Source organism: Bombus terrestris, chromosome 14, assembly GCF_910591885.1.
Source record: "Bombus terrestris chromosome 14, iyBomTerr1.2, whole genome shotgun sequence".
NCBI classification, from domain to species: Eukaryota; Metazoa; Arthropoda; class Insecta; order Hymenoptera; family Apidae; genus Bombus; species Bombus terrestris.
The window spans coordinates 9,129,507-9,145,625 of NC_063282.1; the positions used below are offsets into that span (position 1 = coordinate 9,129,507).

General features: G+C 32.5%; 1 long non-coding RNA gene across 4 annotated transcripts; it reads right to left on the bottom strand.

The window, feature by feature from the left end:
• Nucleotides 1–8,005: 8,005 nt before the first annotated feature.
• LOC105666494 lies at nt 8,006–14,984 on the bottom strand. Of its 4 annotated transcripts, none has more exons than XR_007226236.1 (8): nt 14,797–14,984; nt 14,527–14,617; nt 13,022–13,089; nt 12,839–12,906; nt 12,648–12,751; nt 12,403–12,506; nt 11,310–11,358; nt 8,006–9,049 (listed from the first exon to the last, which is right to left on the bottom strand). It is a non-coding gene; the product is annotated as an uncharacterized LOC105666494 (long non-coding RNA). The 4 variants fall into 4 exon arrangements; XR_007226235.1 differs by having other exon boundaries at nt 14,697–14,984; XR_007226237.1 differs by lacking the exon at nt 14,527–14,617.
• Between the last annotated feature and the right edge of the window lie 1,135 nt (nt 14,985–16,119).

The following is a 16,119-nucleotide window of genomic DNA, read 5'->3' on the forward strand; positions in this document are numbered from 1 at the left end:
TCTGCTAAACGCTCTGACGCTTTTCAACTAGTTCCTATAAACTAAGAGCTCAAAGGATTAATTATAAACTAATCACAAACTCGTACAGGGAAATGAAGTTAAAATAACGGTATAAATTTTAATCGCCGAGTTTCCAACCACAGAAACACAATCGTGAAACCTCTTTAATAACACTTTTAAAAATCTCAAAAAATAAATATGGCACTTTGAAACGCAAGTGAATTTCTGCGTGCCGTCGTACCTTTCTCTTCGATATTCGTTATTAATTAAGGAGAAGAGTGAAAAATTTCATTGTTCGTAAACGTTCAACGTTTTCATCGTAACTCTAAAAAACATATAGAAACAACGTGTCGCGATTGAAACTAAAATTGGAACAATGTTCACGTGCAAATAACGGGGCAGTCGGAACCGTGTCGGCTTTATAACACATTTGCATTTAAACCGCTTTGGGATGTCGTGTTTCGGCGAGAAAGGATAATGATAGGCCTCGCTTAAACGTCCTTTTTTTTCCAGAGCAGAAGCTCGACCACATTTCACGATATACAATTTCACAAACTTTAAAGCGCAAGCTTTCATTCAAATTTTATTTCTTCCACTGTGTGAATTTTATAATACTATATTACTACAATACTGTATATAGGTTATCATATTATAAATATCATATTATCATATTATCATGTTATCATATTATAAATATAAATATTTCTTTCTTTGTATGTATTGAAATATTTCTGGATACTGTATTAGATTATGGCATTGAAGTAAAAATTTAGACTCTTTTTAATGACATTTACGGTTCAATGTTAATCGCGATTTTGCGTACGTATCCTTTGTAATAGGTAAACAGCAATTAGTTTCGATGAACGAATTGGGCCGAGTAGAATAAACAAGTGGCGGTATATCCACAGGTCAAGAAATCCCTGAACTGTGCCGCATGTAGGTATTTTAAAAGCGAAAGATTGTAATAATTTTCGCATTCCACGAGCAATAACTTTCCATTTACGCGGTTTTCTTTCCTCTTTAATTATTTGAGATTATTAAAGCATTCATAAATCTAAACGGAAGATCCGTGATTTGCAAGCAGGAAGCGTTCGAAAAGGCAACCCAAGACAGGCCTAACATCCATTATAATATTAGTAATAGTATACAATTAGTATTTTCGATATTTTTCAAACTTCAATATGTAAAAAGGGATTATTTAAATAAGTACAAAAAAAGTGCCGCAAACGACTATAACAACTTCCAATTTTATTTTGGAACTGAGCCTAAATCTAATCTCAATCTAGGAAGCACGCCACAAAAAAGAATCCATAATATATTTTAAACCATAAGTGAAATTCGCAATTATGATAAAGAAATTAAAAAAACTACCGAGCACAAACCATGAGTTAGATACGTGTAACGATCCGGTTGATTACTAAATTCTTTTTTAATTCATTCTTTATTCGTTATTTTTGGTTTTTGGATTTTGATTTATTAGGAAATATTAAATTGAACTTCTTTCTTAATAGATCTCTGTTTACTTTCTTAGTTTGCGTTTATATAGTTAGTTTTAAGTTAGATTCAGCTTTAGTTTTAAAGTAGAATTAAACGCACGTCGTTAGAATTATTTAGGACGCCTTTTAATGATATTTTTTAAATAACTTTTTAAATAGTGCTTTTCGATATATTACAGTTTTAAAAAAATTGCTGATACTCAACAAATCATCTATTCTGCGTTACTATAATATTCTGTAAAAGTATTTTATTATTACCATATTTTACAATCCCATTTCTGGAACACAAGCGGGATTGATACAATATTTTAAAAAGAAATGGAATTTCCCGAGGAAGCGGAACAATGGAAATATGCTGTTATAACAATACGAGTGGAACTTTATAGGAAGCAATATAAAAAAATTTCTATATTTTCTAACAAACATGCGATATGAAAGCTAAAACTATAGAAAAACTAAAATTTAGGCTATTTCGGAGATATAAATTTCTGAAATTCAATTTAATCCTTCAATAAATTATACTATATATATTTTTCAGAAGTGAAATATTTGAATAAAAATTCATTTTACTTGATATTTCCAACGCCCTTTCATAATATCAACTTATACGAACAAAAGTTCAAATATATCTTGTTAATATATCTTCAAAGATTAAAAGTTTTCTACTCATACTAGTTACATGATTAGAAACATTTTATTGGGAGAAGTTTGAAAAATATCGCACACGCTTTAGTCAAATTTGACAACGTTCTACACTTTTGATAAAGTTTTGTGTTATAAGAGAAAATTGAAGAAGTTATTGATATTTTCTTTAGTATTTCATCAAATGTATTATGTTTTACGCGTCGTAACAGAATCTCTAGGAATTTTATTGCCTCCAAGGAATCGTATTCATAAATTCCCAATGAATTCTCTCTATGGGAAGTACAATTAAAACCTGATAGAAAAATAGAACGATCGAGCTGAGCGTTGGCATTTGGTGTTTTGGGATTCTGCATCAACGAATGTTCTCTTGACGATAAATTCTTTAACGAAGCCTATGGTTGTACGATTGATTGATTTTTAATTTTATAGAATATTTCGATAAAGTCAAATGAAAGAAAGATGAAAAAAACTTCGGCGGAAGAGTTTCGATGTAAAAAGGATACGATCTTTTAAAGCGTTTAATTAAAATTGAAAGAATGAAGTTTAAAAAACTTTACTGTAGATGTTCACTTTTTAAAAGTGCAGAAAGTTTCATTGGAAAAATTATCTATATATATGAAATTTCAAAATTAAATGTAACGAACTTTTTTTATTCTGAGTCACTTTCTCTGTTTCATATGATATGTTAATCATAGCAATAAAATCAAACTTGTCAAACAACAACCTTCGTATCTCTCTACACTTTACTACCTCCGGAAGAAACGTAAAACTAACTTGGCTCGCTTGCCTTGAGCCTAAGCTTAGGTCTTTAACTCGATTCCGTGTTTTACGAGCAGCTTCTGTCAATCAAATATTTCTTTTGTGTTTTCATCTAAGCGATCACCGTTCCCCTGGAATTTCCATGACTATATTCCATCATGAAACTTTAAAATTAGCACACTACGAAGAAATATTTATTATTTTGTTTAATTCCTTTCTTCTCAGTTAACTCATGTAATAAAACGCGTGTGTTTTAGCATTTTTTTTTTTTACAAGAATCGTAATTTCGGCATTGCAGTCCGGTATTCATTATCCGATTCTTCATACTTCTATTTTTGCTCCTTAAAGTTTCGAGGCAGAGCATATACACACGCATACAGCATTTCCTGCTATTGCTAGATCTTCGTTAAAAGTTTACATACTTACGACACTCGCGGCTCTCGGCACCTTCCTTTAAATTCTAATTTCTTATACGGAATTGAAGCAACTGGCAATTATTCGAGAATTTCTAAGATGCGATTCTGAAAGCTGTGTAACGAGGATTGAGGAGAAATCACCGATATCGACAAATTCCGAAAGTTTAAAGCGCATTCAAGAAGTTCGATGAATTAATCGACAAAGAAAGCCGCGGGGACCTCACATTATCATATGATTTTTGTCTCGTGGCTTAAGGCAAATTCGGATCTACACCTTTGAGAATTTTGAGACGAATCCACATTTGTAAATTAACCATTTCTGCGGCAAGAAGGATATTTCGTTAATGAATTTCAATTTAACATGAACTATTCCGTTTGTTACCTCATTTAAATTAATTAATTACCGACATTTCAGTTGTAATTTCAACCCGCAATTATTCGGTCACACTAGACCGAATTATTAGGTGAAACTGTATGTTATAATATTGCAAAATGACAATCAATAAATTCACAATTAGCACTTCGTACTATAATTATGTCCCTGACATATGATTTCATTTTTTCCTGAGTTTAAGTTTTCACAAAATTCTTTTCTGGTTCGATATATTTTTCATTAATTGAATGAAATATTACATCTTGAGAGACTTGTAAGTTCTAAAGAAAAATAGTGGCATTACGTGAAACGGCAATTAAACAATAAAACGCTATCAAATTCTATGTCGAATCTAGAATACACAATCGCTGTTTTAGAAGCTTTCAAAATTCCTATCTTTCCATGCAACCACCCGAACTTAAAATCCTAGTGATTAACTAGATATCCTTCCTTATCCACCTCTATCCCATCCTTCACCCTAGGCATAGGAGAAACTTCTGTCCAGCAGCTTTCGTCGAGTCAAAAGAAACCTACCTCCTTTACTCGCCGAAATCAAAATTCCCGTCAAGCTTGGCCAAATCTCGGGCAACTTAAACCCTGTTGGAATTTCCGAACTTCCTGACTCCGCTATTCGAGCGTGTTTTTCCAGCAGCTGCCTACGCAAACTTATCGCTCCGAATTTTCTTTTGCCTCCCTCCTCTCCTTTTTCCTACCTTACTATTTCGTCCGATCTTACAATTCCTTTGTCACCTTTCTCCGTTTTCCTGGTAGCTCTCCTCAGTCCCTCGCCCACTTTTTACAGATACACTTCATGAATTCTGCCATTGACTGGTGACACGTGATTCGCGTTCAGTCCAAATTCCCAAGCTCCAATGTCGTCCCTAGGCGCAATCTGGATCAGTTGCAACCTCGTTTTCACGGTTTTCACCCCTGACATGTTTCTCTCCAAACTTCCATATCTACATTCATTATTTCCGATTTACACGATATCGGAAATAACAGTATGCACATACGTATCGCTCTAAAACGTTTCGAATGCGAACACATGTGGCGAAAAATTTGATACGTTTCGAAATGACGTTTGAAAGTTTCGACGAATCTTGAATTTTCGACGAAGACTTCGAAGTTTCCTCAAATTCGTAATTCTAATTTGTTTATTTAATAAAAAAGATCTTAATCTTTAATTACGCCGGACCTTTTCTATTAAATTACAAAGACGGTTACTAAAAGCTTTTCAATACTCTTCATTCCAATTTGTTTATTTAATAAAAAAGATCTTAACCTTTAATTACATGCGAACATTTGTTTATAAAATTACAAAAACGATTGCTAAAAGTTTTTCCAATACTCCTCATTCCAATTTATTTATTTAATAAAAAAGATCTTAACCTTTAATTACATCCGACTCTTTTTATTAAATTACAAAAACGATTACTAAAAGGTTTTCCAGTACTCTTAATTCCAATTTATTTATTTAATAAAAAGAATCTTAACCCTTAACTATATTCGACCTTTTTTATTAAATTACGAAAACAATAACTCAAAGTTTCCCCAATACTCGTAATTTGTCCACTGAATGAAAAAAAATCAATCTTTTACTACATACTATATCCAAATTTTTTATGTATGATTGCTCTGGTTGCTTGACTTTTACTCTTGTTACATATGCTTTCAAACTTGGATTTCCACATGTACCATCCGTGATCAGGGATTCGATAGGAGGAACACATGTTACCCAGAATTTAACTAATCTCGCTAATCCAACCTGGTGTGAACGTTTTCACCATCGGATATTTGTCGATCACACTTGATCCGTCCCTTCCAGATTAAAACTGGTTCTTTCATTCTCCATCAGTGGGATACGTAATAGTGAAAGAGAGATGCAACTTGTTCCGGCGTCGCGTTATCGATCTGTTATTCGCAGAATCGGATTCCGAGCGCTTTTTCCGCTTCGAAATTGGATTTCTACTCGATGCAAAGCAGCTTTCTTTCCGCTGCTCACAGAGGTGAGAGAATTCTTCCTTCTATATATGTACATATATGAGTAAGCGGTCGAGTTTTATGTGTAAGATTAAGCTTTCTCTATCTCATTGTTTTTTCTTCCAACGGAAATGAGATTGTTTTGAAGAGTGGGAACGGATGTTAATCCGCAAAAATATCATATCTCGTGATGCGCATTTGTTTGCAGCACTTCTTCTTTCGTTGAGAATAAATCTGAAAATGCAATTTGTTTCTTGCACACTCTATGCTATCTGCTCATTCCTCTTTACATGAAATTCGTATGATGGATTTGATTCTTGGTCAGCGTAATTTAACGAGCTTTATCGCTTTATAATATTTTAAAAAGTTGTTGGAAAGACAATTTTCTATAGAGGAGATATATTGAGTTTTATAGGTATTCGAAATTAACCTATAACTATTTTATACGCTGTTTGTTCAACGATATTTAAATATCGATATGTTCGGCTATTTCATCATGTAAAACTCACTTTCCTCGAATTTTAATATTTCTGATCTTTCCTTGCATTTCTTGATTCTGTTTACCGACAAAGGTTCTTCCACCCTTCTCTTCTCTATGAACGTCTTCGCAATTATTTCTAAATGAAAACGATTCTATTCTGCACACTACTCGTCTGCACGTTATCTTTTCCCACGTTGCCTCATTCGGTATTCCATAATCTATTGCCGAGGTATCCATTATTACGGCAGAGGTGTGATCTCGGTCAATATTACCCTCTATATTACCGCCGAGGATACTCTAACCCATCTTCTCTATTAATCTTATGAGCTGTTCTCCTTAGCTGTTCACGTGTTTATCTTTGGAGTTCCTTGGTCTATCCTCCTTCTCATCGTTCCATGGCACTTCCCATTGGGCTCTCATTTTAGCGTTAAAGTCGCCTCTGAATAACAAATTTTCTTCGGTATCTTTTTGCTACCCTACTCCTTTTAATATTTCCGATAATTTTGTTGCTGCACCACTTTTATACACTGGTATTACCTTCCATTTCTCCGTGTCTAATAGAAGTATCGTTTCCATGATACTTCTAACATTCTAACATTCCCGCCTATTATGCTTCTACATCTTATGTAATTATCGTGTACACCAAAAGAGGATATTAATTAACTAATACAAGAAAAGATATTCAAAAGATATTCAACGGATCGTGATAAATGAACGAAATGAAATTTTGAAAATTAGGGAACTAAGACTTTCGTCGTGGAAACGTCGTAGAAAAGGTAAAGAATTTTCCAGCGATTACATCGGTAGTTATTTAATGAAAAACTTTATAATTTCGAATACGTCACACAGTAGAAATCCACAGAATGCTAATTAACATAAAACAGCAAGACTAATAGAAGTTTACACGCCCGAAGGCTGTGTTATTCCAGCCCAACTAATTATATCTTCTCTGTTTATCCGGATACAATGGGGAGGAACTAATTTGACGAAGCTTGTTCATTAGTCCTTTGAATCGAGATAACGATTTGCACGAGCAGCTTCGTAAATTATCTAGGAAGCAATGCTACCCTATTTACCGTTGTTTTCGCATTTTACATCTCTGCTGTGACTTCCATTTTATTAGATAGGAAGTATATTGGAATGAAAGTGGGACGAAAGTTGCAGAAATTAAATTAATTAACAACTCATATAATCTTCACGGTTTTTAATACATATTTAAATAATTCTGAATTCTAATTATATAAAAATATAATTGCAATAGTAGACAATCAGTTCATATTATTTGCCTTTATAGCATAATTGTATCATGGCTATTAATTATAATCTCTAACAAAAAGTTTCCCATCAAATGCGATGATACGAAATTGACAAAATGAAAAATAATACTATTGTTTCATAAAATTATTATCCAAGTAATAAACTTGGAGGAAACGATTGTACATAATGACACAATTAATAATTGTATATCAAATAATACGATTGCCCAAGTCTCACCAAGTGAAGATACTGCGATTTGAGACCCTCGAAGGGCTTACTGGGATAACGACATACTGGCCCATCCACCTTTCTTTTACGAGCAAACATCAAAACTAAATTTGGAACATTAGTATGTAAAAAAATTCTCCTCGGAGCGTGCGTTTGCAAAACGTTCATTCTTTTAATTGTTATGCAAAATACGCAATAATAGAAGATTCAAGGAAAACTGACACGGAAAGCTAATCTAAAAATTAAATTTTAAACTAATTATGTAATTTTATATAAGATACTGTTTCATACACGGTGAAGAAAATTATAGAGTAACTGACAGTTAACGAATGTAAGATGAGGAAAACAGAATTAAATGTTTTATAAAAGATTAATATATTTATTAACTACTTTATTACATTATTACATTACTCTATTACTTAGTTACTAACTACATATGCCAACCATCAGTAATTACACATGCACTTAGCCATTAATACGTCATAAATATATACACAATTAATTATTGTATTTAATAGATAGTAATAGTAGTTATCGTGTCACATATCGTATAAAATCTTTACTAAAAAATAATTATTCATTAACTGCTTAACTCAAAAACAGATTTTCTAACTGTAAATTTATCCCTCCCTAACAATATACATATCATATAAGATCTCCACTAAAAAGTAACTATTAAGCAACTCTATAACAAAAAAATACCTATCTTAATTTTTAATTTTAAATTTATTCCCATCTAATAATAAAATAACTAGCCTTCCAACTCAGAAACATCCTTCCTAACCATAAATTTATCCTTATTTTACAATAAATCCGAATTGTCTTATATATATAAAGTATCTAATTATAACAAGGAAAAGGAAAGGGGTGTCGTGTGGGATGAATATACCTTTTAAAAGCTTGACTACTTTTCTGTATATCCTGAAATACCATGGATCTTTGTCAACCTAAAATATTGTATAGGTACTATCGCAGATCTGAAAGTGTTATACACCTTATCTTTATAAAAATGTAATGATTTGTTCAAGGCTTTTATCTATCTAAGAATCTAAATACAATAAGGTAAATGGATATAGCATGGGATACACATGTGTATGTGTCTTTATCCACACTTTATCCGCAACTCTAATTCAAACTGTGATTAATCTTTCACAACACTAACAAAAAAATAGAAATATAAAAACAAAGAGATATATACATTGCTCCCCCTCCTTCAAAAAAGAAGAAAAATACTACAACTGCAGATATTAAAAACGAGCATAGTGACAAAATAGTAATGAGAATGGCTTTCCATGTTTTGCATGATCCAGAACCCTCCTCTATGGAAAATTTTTCGGGTCTGTTTGGGTTGTAGCCTCTTTTTTCTTCGGGTGCAATGCCTGCTGAAACTTAAATCTAGCTCGAAGCTTTCTGACTGCAAAACAAAAAATAATTTATAAAGGCGGAATAAAAATATAAATCGTGAAAATTGATTCAAAGACACACGATTGACCAACGATCATAATGATCGCTGTATGTTCACACATGCACGCTCGCGCAATGAATAAACATTAGTTTAGGATCCTACTCACGACCATAATCGCGTAAGTTGAAGAATCGAGGGTAAAACCGGAGACGAGTGGCATGCACCATTCATTCCAGCTTCACCTTCAAATTTCCTGGGACTGGTTGAACACGCGAAAGCATGCCTAGAGCAAAGACTACGGCTGCCCTACCTAATTATGATTTAACACTCATACTAGAAAGTATACTATGTATTCCATTCAGTCCTATTTATAACAAAATGGCAAGAGACAGACACAATAACACACTTGCTCCATGGTTGTCATACATAGCCCGGGCATAAGGATTTTCATTAAAGAGACGTTCCAAGATGCCTCCGACAGTCGTCGAGTTTAACAAACAATTTGCACACTCTAATACACGTACTATTTTCTGTAATCGACTGACGAAGGCTAGTGAACATTGCAAGGAATATGATAAGATCCGTGTAAACCTTTACTTTAGTTATAAGTGTGGCGGCACTCGACAAGCCAAATACCACCACTCGACACTAACTAGTGTCGGACGACGGCAGCGCAGTGGTTAGCGACGAAACCAAATAGACTAACGAACTGTCCTGTTTTTACGACCAGGTTTTCAGGATAGAGATGGAAAGAAAAAAAAAAAACAATATCGTACATAAGCACCGCTCTACAGCGACTTAAATTTAAGTTACAAGTGTAAACCTAAAAAAAAATGTAATATTGCATGACTATGTCGTACTGTTACGTACGGTACTTTTGCCTGAACCACCTCACAACCGAATTCATCGTTTATAATGGAAAATACACATATGTAATACACAAATACTGGTCAATAAACACTATAAAAAAAGCAGTGGTTAGCACCTTAGGTTACGAACGTTCGGAACCCGGGTTCGAATCCCGGCGACCGGAGTCCGATTTTTCTTCTACGCAACTAAATTAGGAGGAAAATCAGCAGTACCCCAGCAGCGACATCTACAGCCAGCAACAATAACTATCACGGACAACACATACCACCTCAAATTGGTGACCCCGACGTGATCGACAGCGAAAAGAAGTGTGACCGTGATAGCGCTACCGAGACTTCCATCATCGTGAATCTAAGACTGTGTCGCTACGACGAACACAGAACAGCCCTTCCATCTTCAGCAAGCCTCGACACCTCACCTTCGATCGACGCGCAATGCAGGTGACAGGATACAAGACGATGACCGACCAAGCCAGGAGCGATGTAGCCATTGTAAAGTTCATGGGCATCACTACCAGCATGTCATACCAAAAACAGCAACAGAGGCCTACGACCGTATGCGGAACGCCCCGCACCGTACCGAGAGGTATATATGGCCACATCCAAGACTTCGCGCAATATCTGCACAAATTGGACAACAATCGGCTGACGCTTTACCACATTGAGATTATATCGTTATCACTGGTAAGGGGGTACTGTGGCGGCACTCGACAAGCCAAATACCACCACTCGACACTAACTAGTGTCGGACGACGGCAGCGCAATGGTTAGCGCCTTAAAATGTAATATTGCATGGCTATGTCGTGCCGTCGCGTATCGGTACTTTTGCCTGAAACACCCCACAACCAGAATTCATCGTTTATTATGGAAAATACAAATATGTAATACATAAAATCTGGTAATAATAAACAAATAAATAAAAAAAAAGAAGTGGTTAGCGTCTTAGGTTACGAACGTTCGGAACCCGTGTTTGAATCCCGGCGACCGGAATCCGATTTTTCTTCTACACAACTAAATTAGGAGGAAAATCAGCAGCGACATCTACAGCCAGCAACAACAACTATCACGGACAACACATACCACCTCATAAGTATTCATACATATTCTTAAGAAAATTATATTATTGACACAAATGATATAAGATATAATAATACGATTAATAATATCGCTATCTATAATCTGGTTATTTAATATTGGATCTGATACTGTTATTGCACATTGCAATTAGGTTACTATTTGTATGAATCTGTTTTGATGCTTGAAATTATAGTATATGAATTAAAAGTCAGAATGACACAATTCCATAATCTAACCACAGACACACATGTGGAAAATATGTCATGCACGATACACTAACACATTATCGGCCTAGCAAATTATTCGATATATGATCATCGTACCTATGGTCTTTGTCCCACTGAAATAGCATCTGGACACGTGAGTGAGATCCTGACAGTGGATACGGAAGCGGTTAAATATAAAAATCCTGAATTAAAAAGCTGATTGGCTTGTCTGTTATATTATAGTTTGTAATTGGCAGACTAATATTCTTTAAATTTGTATTTTATTACTTTATTTTACATTGTAATAACTCTAACTTATTAATTTTACTTAATTGGATCTACTTTATTATATTATTGAAATTTTAACACTTAATTGAAAAAAATTAGCAACAAGTAAGAAATATACTTATTAGAAGAAAGACAAATATCAGTGGGATAATTGATACTAAATTTAATATTGATAAAAATAATCTCAGGCAATTTTCTCACTAAAGTACATTTTCGAAGATACAAAAGAATTTTTCAAACTTATTGCTTTGATTTAAAAATCAACTCAGTCGCGAAATTTCTTCTTGTACTTAAAATATCATACATTCTTGTGGCGGAAATTGAACTTTACATTTCTTTATGTATTCAATTGTATTGAAGCTTATAATGTAGAAGTCAAATAATTAAATAAATCAATAGTATCATAAAGCAGAAACATGAAATTGAAAATTACTTATTACATCTAATAATAACGATAGTGTCTATTGTTATTACTATCGTGTAATAATTGCAGCTTTGATAGTAATGAAGTCGGAAAGTATCTGATTTCCCTGCTACGAAATACTCAAATAAAGTTACATCAATATTTGATATTTCGCTATTCATAGCTTACTTTACTATTTATATTTATATAGATGTATATTTGCATGAATATTTAGTTTTTATAAATATTCATATTGAACAAGTTTTAATTTTATAAATTCTCAAATACGTGCGTTTGAATTAACTATCAAAAACCGCGATGTGCAACAAAACCTATTCTAAACTAATAAATAAATCACAAAAATATGTGTTACTATTTATGGGTATAATAAATACCAGCGGTCAGTATGCTCGTAAAAAAAATTCGACGAAAAATATAGCCAATCACACGTGTCGACTCGTATCTTTCATCTTACGACATGATTGAATGACTGGAAGAATAAAAATGTATGCGACTCACCATTGAACACCGAGGATATTACCATCAATATTGCAGTAGCCCAGAAGAAATCATCACGATGGTTGTTATCAAGCATGGACTATCAAATTTGACGAGGTCGACGACTGTGAAAAATTTCGAAAAAAATGTGGAACGTTACAGTTATTCTTAAATGTACAATGTCAATTATTTCAGAGAGTTCGACATCAATAGAAAAAATTCGGCCAGATTGATTGAGATATAATATAGTATGCAAAGATACTTACAATTTTGGCTTCTGAAGCACCATTAGATCCTCCCCAGAGGATAGGAAAAAGCAGAAAAGGGTGTGAAACATCTTTAACAAGATGTAGAATATTACAATTTATCCCTAAAGATATAGTGTTAATTATTGGGAAAGTTTAATGATAAGATGGGAAATAGTATTAATTGAAATATGATATACAAAGATATTTACACTTTTGGTTGCTGGAGCATAGCTAGATTCCTACTAGAAGATAGGAAGAAGGGGAGTATGTCGACCATCTTTAACAAAATGTGAAATATTATAAATCACTTCTAAAGGCAGTATTAACTATTAGAAACTTTTGATTATAAAAAAAATAAAATTAATTGAAATGCAATGTATAATGATATTTACGCTTTTAAATTTTGAAGCATTGCTAGGTCCCCTTCAAATAATAAGAACTAGATATTCAGATAATAAATCTGTAACAAAACATAAATTATTTCTTCTTAACTTGTTTTTAAAAAAAGTAATGTTAATAATCAGCACGGTATTCAAGATACTTATATTCTTTAATATTGGTGAGACTGAATCCTCTTGCACGAAGCACTGATTCTAATTTCAAAAAGGAATTTTTATAAAAAAAATATGTATTAAAAAAAGAAAAAATAAAGGATTTTAATACGCGCATTTAGATTATAACCTACGAACAAATGACTAATTTACCATACAAATTATTTACTTCATAAAATTTGAAAACTAGTTTCGCGCGTGACAATCGATAATCAATTAGAGCTAGTGTGCTGTGAAAAATATTTGAAGATCTATTACGGAGCAATCAGTAATTCTACCGATTGTATTGCTCGCGATCATAAAAATCCTCTGGACATAAAACTAAATTAGTGTAAATTAGTGTAATAGAAAAAGAAGTAAAGAAATATTTTCATATCTTCCTTTTTATTTGTATTTGAGCGTTTGTTAGGGAAATACTATCTCCTTTTTAAAAATATGTGATTATTTTTCATATTCCATTAATAGAATTATAAATATTAATAGTATTATAAATATTGTTAAAAAATAGAATATGTGTGTGTGCGTATACTCATATATATATCATAAATATACGTATGAATAAAAAAATATATATATATTTATGAAGTAATTATTATTATATATTATATATATATGTAAAACATTATTTATGAACTAAAAAGTATTTTCTACTATTGCAAATATTCAGAAATATTGCAAATGTAATACGATTGAATTGCAGGAATTATAAAGTTTGAACGTTTGTTACCGAAGTGTAGAGCATGATTCGTAACAATAAACTATGCCGCGTGTTAACAATATTCAAGAACGTTTGCAAGAAATCAAAGTTCCAAAATAAAACATGCCTCAAGGCATAATAACACTACGCAAAATCCGCGTGTGATCTTGCACTGGTTGAAACACGTTTGAACATATCAGTTACCTCGTACTTTTCCGGCAAAAAAAATGTTAGATATTTACAATCCATACTACCGCAGAGCGTCGGTTTCGAAACGCAGAAAAATGTAAAAATAAATTATTTCATCTTTTCTAACTCTATTTTGTGATATGAATTGAAACAATGAAATATCACGTTTAAGTTATTTAATAAAAAGAAAGAAATTGATAATAATTAAACGTAATTACAATAATATTGACACTTAAATCGATATAGAGTGACGTCTTTAATCTTTTTTAACTTTATCGTGATATTCTCAATAAACTACGTGATTATTTATGATTCAATTATGTTATAAGGCGATTATATGCATATTGTAAATTACATGACAAACACATCAAGAAATAAACATACATAATATTATCAATAATCTAATGAAAAAGTATACATACGTCTGTAACTGCTATTTAATTAATAAATTTAGCATTACCAAATCTGCATGAAAAAGACATTGATGCTTATTCTTTATGCTTCATTTTCTTTCATGACATCTCTGTAGTTAACAGCAATCAACCAACAATCTGTATATTTAAAAAACCAAGAAATTAACCAAACAAATGATATTAATAACAATTATAATAAAATGAAACGATAACCGACCTAGAATACTATCTTGCAAGAAGATACGGGAACCTACCGGCAAGTCTGACAATCGAATAAACGATCAAAGAAAAAAGAACAAAATAAGTCTCGTGATTACCTGATTTTACTACCAAAATGTTCAGTAAAGGATAACGTAAACGTGCATTAATTAAACAATATTAATCACAATGTATAAACAGTAATACAATAGTAATGAAAAACTGACGCCATCAAAAGGTTAGGTTACGCTACAAATCTGACTCGAAGAAATACGTCTAATCGCGACGACGGTTGACAACGGAATAGTAGCCCTCCACCGAAGCGTCACCTTGCGAATTTCTAATTGGTGGAGAGATCAGTGTGCGTTCTACACAACGCCGCGCGCCAAATTGAAATTCTAACACCTTAGAAATCTTATCTAATTAACTCATTGTGATTTAAAAATAATAAAGATACAAAGTAAATGGATAACAGGTTTAGGAAGAAATTGAATTATTCTATTTACATACATAATATATAATAAATAATCCATTGTTAATAATATGTGTATTATAAAATTAATTAATAATTCATTAAGCTTTCCTTAGAAAACGAGCGTTTTAAAATGGGAAAGTAAAATCATCCTTTTCAAATTATTATCCTTCTTCCTCTACAAAGATATCTACTGTCATTCTATGATCTCAATAACTTTAAAGCATAATTACTAACGGCACATAATTGAAACTAATATTCTATAACTTTGTCTCGTACGAACGGTTACTTTCTTTGCTTAATGTCTGCATTACTGTACCATATTTATATTAACATGGGAGAAACGTATTAGAAGATCGTAATCATAGTTAGTAAATCATATTTCTATTATTCTATTGTCCTTTTCTTAAACAGTTCGTCAATCTTCGTTGTTATTCTCTACTTTTATTACTAAGAAAGCATATGTAACAGAATTGTATAACGAAAACTGGTGGCATGGCTCTCCTTCTATATACATATAGTATTCCATTCCTCCAATGTGCGATACTTCCGCTGTTGTATTAAGTTCCTATTGCAAGATTCTGATTTTCATCGAAATATTCAGATGGCAGGACAGTATCGTGAATGTGCTGCTGTACCTGTTATCTTTATACAATAAGTCAAAGAGTTTTCAACGATACCGCATTTTAATTGTATTGCAATTGTATTGTAATCCGAATTACTACACACCAGTCATATAAATTCAATGAAATGATAATTACAACGTTTTAATAATTCGATAAAAAGAATTGATATTTTGCAAGAAAAATTCTATTTTAAACGCTCAAAAATATTGCGAGTAACAGTTATATAAAAACCCAGTAGATATTTGCAGGAAATACAGGTAAATTGCCAGATATCGAAAAATATTACGCTTAAGAACGTTTCTCCGCAATTTTCATTCATGTTGTAATCTGCGTTCATAAGCTGT